Raw genomic sequence first — 5,291 nt, forward strand, 5'->3', positions numbered from 1 at the left:
TCCTGTTCCGGACATTCACATTTCATCCGCCACTGCGAGTTGTGTTACAACTCGTATGATAAAGCATTAAAGTAGGAGCTCCCCGCTCATTGGGCGAGTCAAAAAGTTTTTCAGTATAGATTGTCCCCACTCATTGATGACATAGTTCACAGGGTCAACTCCCCTCTTAATTTCTCAAACAATGATTCAAAGATTTGCTCCCGTTCCATATGTGTCATAATATCGCATCCCTTGCAAGGAGCATGATTGCAGACCGCCAAATTGCCGTAACAGAGACTGATTGAGAAAACATACGGAAGGCTACCAACAACCTCGCAGGCTGCAAACTTCTGTTATCAGCCAGAGTATCGATTCGTTTGAAGCTCTTACGCACTGTCTCTGAAAATCCTCTAAACGTTCCCAAAGTCAGAGGAATGAATTGAATTCCGATTTCACTACATTTCTGGGCGTACTTTTTGTACATCCTGTCTTCAGAAGTTGACAGTGCAAAACCACTCTTCTCCGACGCATTTATAATGAGATTTGACTGCAAGGGAGAAGTGATGGTTACGTCTAAAGCTGCTGGTTGACCGGAATTCTGAGGTATTGTCGGGTAGTAAACTTTTCTGTTCACAGATCGGAGACAAAAGAGCTGCCGAGGACGCTGATATCGTTTTATCTGTCATACAATTTTGACGATAGATCACATCAAACCGATCATTGCATGACACGGCATTGTCGCCCATTACATCTAGAGTCCCAGATGTACAAAAAGGACATTTTCTCTCGTTCTGGTACATTTTTACACTTAGTCGGTATTTTAAAGCAGTATGGAACTAATTAGAAGATAGGTGAAGTCCCTGAGCTGGAGGCAACAGACTGCGGTAGTGAAAGAGATTGAAAACAAGTTTTTTTCTCTAATTGAGCTTTGTTTTCCCAACAGGTTGTCAATAGCTAAGTTATCAAGTTCGTTCTGAATTTTTCTTTAAGAAGGATATATCGCTGCAATTTCGCTCAAATTTTCAATAGTTTTATATGAGATGTCTTCAGTTGGATTATGGCCTGTTATTATTTGTCAAGAACAGAAGATTGAAAAACAAAGCCAAAATATGCAGCCTGAACTTGATCTGCTGATAGTCTTATTCCTACACCGATTTTTTTTATTGGAAGACATGCTTGGTTCCAAGAGGTTTCTGACATCAACACTCCAAGAATACCTTCAACGGTTGCACGCTGAACCGAATCAAACTGTCGTAGGATTTTAGTTGATTCGTCCGAAGGAGATTTGCATCGCAAAGAGTAGACCATATTGGGAGCACAAAGGCAAAGACGTAAAATAACAAGAGTACATTGAGGATGCTAAATTGTCTAGAATTTCCTCTAATTTTTTAACGCGTTTGAGTAAGCAAGTGGAAACAAAAACAAAAACATCAGATCCTGTAGCAGCTCATAAAATTTCAATTCCATCCACACAGTTCCTCTTGACCAAACAGTCAACTTTCCTCATGCTTTTGACGGACCAAAGTTCGCACTTCTCCCTCCTGGGTTCTAAACTGACTTTTTCTCCTGATTCTATGAGAAATTCTAACGCTTTACAAAGTTCGATCTCGGTTGCTGCAATAATTCCGTCATCGAGATACCGGCATCGCAATGTTGCGATGCGTTTGGTAATTTGCTTTCAATTTGGTTAATAAATAGCCGGATGGCCAGAGAAAACAAAAGTGTACCCAGTGGATCACCTTGTTGCACTCCTGATTGACTGTCAACAGTTGAGCTATTGAAGAACAAATCAACATGTTTCGAGTAGCAAAGGGATGCAAATGAAATTATACTAGGCATCAAAAGTTTTGTTGTGCCGAGGAGATGACTGCGCTTCACCAAATTAAATGCCCTTTATTGAAGTATTCCCCCACTCTTTGTTCTCTTCATTCAATTGAAGGTCATTTTTGTAGCATGCACTATGCTCTCGACACCTCCCCTGACAGCAACTCCCAACTGCTTTGCTCCAAACAACTCAACCGCCTCGATGGCTGCCTCTTTTGCAATGCACCTGGCAACAAGACGCCGAATAACTTCACCCTCAGCAATAGGTCTAATAACGATTTTCTTTTTAATCAATGCTGTTAATGTAGCGCTACAAAAAGCTGGAGCCAGGAAACTTGGGAGCTCACCGTTGTTGGACAAGTTCACTAATTTGGTTAGGGAACTCATTGCTCGCTTGGATTGATCTGAAATTGAACAATTGATTGCGTGGAGAAGATGCTCTCGGTACATTTTGGAAGGCCCAGCTGCTGTGAAATTCAAAAAAGACTGAAGCTGCAAACGTACCTTTGCTTCATTGAATTGAAAAGCTTCGCAGCTATGGTCTTCCATCGGCTCAGGAATTTCGTTCTTCCCTGGATGCAGTTTTTCGAGCTCAATGAGGTTTTTTCTGTTGTCGGTGCTATGCCCTCCGATTATAACGTTTTCGATAACAAACTGTCCTGCCCACGACCAAAAGGTGTTCTCGCTCGGGAGGCAAGAGCTTCCATTGTGCTGTTGCCTTTATTTTTTGCTTGCTTCATTGAAGTCAGCTCGTACCAAAGGTCAGTATACTCAACCAATCTCCATAGCTCAAATCTATTCATCATTGAGTTTTCCTCCTGCTGCTTATGTTTTTTGCCCCCTCTGTTGGAAGCACGCAAACGAAATTTGCTAAATGCAAAAAATTTCTTAAAACTTCTTCCAGTTATCAACACAGTCAGGATTTTAGATGCAGTCCTCTATAATTGACGTAATCCCGGACAATCGCACACGAAAATTTACTGAGATATTGCGGATCGTTGGAATATTTTGACTGCAAATAGTTTTCAAATCTGGTAACTCGCTTGGATTGCCACTAAGGCCTGGCAAACGGCTTCCCAGTGTTGCAGATTGAGCCAATTCGTCTATGCAGGCAGATAGATCTTTCAGTATTTTTTTCACTGTTGACAAAAGTTCAGTTAATTGTGAATACGCCCAAATTGATTTCGAGCACACCCATTCATCGTAGTTTGAACCCCACTGCAAGTACTTCACCTTGGACCTGTTCAAGTCGCGCCCCAAGGTGGAGACTTTGTATAGGTGATCTTTTCTGTCGGGATAAACCAGGATAGTTCCAACTGGAATCAAAAAACGAATTACGTCATCGTTAATTGTCAGATCACTTATCTGCTGTGCTAAAACAATTGAAGAGTCTGACATAACGTTCCTTCCTGAACTGGTAGTGGTTTTTTCCTGTAAGTAATTTTTGACGGGAGATATAGAAACTGGCTCTTTTTCACTGATATTCAAAGAACAATGAGTAAGGGGTGATGAATTATTTGTTATATCGTAATTTGCTACAGATTGAATCAGATCTTTAGCTTTTAGGCTGTTTTTAATGGTCCAAACGCGATAACGATTCAACAAGCAAACCGCTCTATGATTCGTATGTTTCGATGATCTGAAATGCGAAAGGGAGGAGAAGAGGGGGGAGGGGCTGATGGTGGGCAGTGGAGTTTGGATCCAACTGGTTTTGACGACCTTCCTCGGCCTCAACTCGATAATCTGGATAATCTCCTTTCACTTTTCCGAAGACAGAAAAGGAAGGGGTTTTAAGATTGATCCTAGAGTTGCAGAATGCTGTTTAAATAGAATGCTATTTAATCGTCGGTTTAGGCCCCATCTGTGTGTTTGTGTGTGTGTGTGTGTGTGTGTGTGTGTGTGTGTGTGTGTGTGTGTGTGTGTGTGTGTGTGTGTGTGTTTGGATGACAGCATAGCCATTCCGAACTCTCTGAAAAAGGGCATAGGTTGAGGCTATCCACATCACACATCCTGGCAGTTGGGTCATGATTGACATGATGCTGCAGGTGTGTTGACAGTCGCTCTTTTCGGGCCAATCTAAAACACAGCTAACGGAAGAAAACATACATCTAACGGCCATACATCTATAATCCAACGGAAGAAATTGAAACAGTGACGCAATGACTTCACTAGTTTTCGATGAACCAATATGGACCAGAAAAAATGAAACTAAAATGGATACTAGGTACTATAGTACCTAGTGTCTTATCCGCATCTTTTACAGCGTATTCGGGCAAAATCATCGACCCAGGTTAGTCGTAACTACCAAATACGGTCAAATTTTGCATCCTGATGCAGATGAGAGTCCTGGCTGGTTGGCTCAATGTACGGATCTGTTTACTCCATCGGCATTGAATTCTTTTTACGCTAGCATGCATTAACAAATTAAACCACTTTTTTGCACTATAAATGTTGGTGTTAGAGCCCGGAAAATGCTGGTACCAGCAATTATAATTATTAAGATGTTCCATTATAAGTTGGAAAAAAACCAAAACTTCCATCAGGGTGTGAGTAGGGTTTAGAGAGCCCTGGTTGTTTCATATCCCGTACGTTTTCTCAGCAGCTTTTCCCAGTTGAACATCTTTTCCGACGCCGAAAATCGATTTAAATCTTGATAGAAAACATCGGTGTTCGTTCACGTTGAGTAAAAACTTGAAAAAAGAATAGGGCAGAAAATATATCCAATTTCAATTGCTATTTATTCTTAATGACATCCATAAAGCAAAAATAATAAAATTGATAGAAGCAGCATGATACGCAAAATAAATTTACAAAAATAATTATTCTCAAATCAACAATCAAGGCCCGACAGAACATATTTCTAAATTTATAAATATCAATTTGATGTTGTAATTTCAACAGATCTTTGAGGTAAGCACTAACAAAATCCATCTCAACGCTTTGCTTTCTGAAACCCCATTTATACCTGATCTTTGTATCCTTTTTAACACTTTTTTTGACACTTTTTTAAACCTTTTTATTATACCCTTTATTTATACCATGTTTGAAAAAAAAATTACGTCGAAAACTCGGAAGTCTATGAAAAATATTTTGACACTATATGCCAACACAAAATTTAAAACAAGCTACTTACTTCGAGAGACAATTTAAAATTCTTTTCCGTTTCTAGTTTAGGCCAATATTTTCTAAGTTCAGGTGAATCGGATTGTAGAATATCAAACTTTCGGTCAGTGTCCCGCTTTATCATTTAACCCCGATTTATTCAACCATCGGGGTGAAAAGAAGTAGAACCCTTTCGGCCAATCAGAAAGGAGTTAGAAAAATATTTGCCAAGCGACTTACACAATTAGAGGGGACAGCACACCAAAATTATTTTCTCTAGTTGAATCATTATCATCAGAAGTATTAATTAATCGAACTATCCGCTTGAGTTCGAATTAAAAATAGTACTGATGATCGTTATTATCAGCTTATAAGTTAACCACGGC

The 5,291-nt window shown here is 39.8% G+C and overlaps 1 protein-coding gene across 1 annotated transcript in view; it reads left to right on the forward strand.

Annotated features, from left to right (window-relative positions):
• The window catches only part of LOC142349975 (dnaJ homolog subfamily C member 8-like), a 440,478-nt gene that overhangs the window by 342,901 nt on the left and 92,286 nt on the right, over positions 1-5,291 (forward strand). The window lies entirely within an intron of this gene.

The sequence above is a fragment of the Convolutriloba macropyga genome, chromosome 11, assembly GCF_964194025.1.
Source record: "Convolutriloba macropyga chromosome 11, txConMacr16.3, whole genome shotgun sequence".
NCBI lineage: Eukaryota > Metazoa > Xenacoelomorpha > Acoela > Convolutidae > Convolutriloba > Convolutriloba macropyga.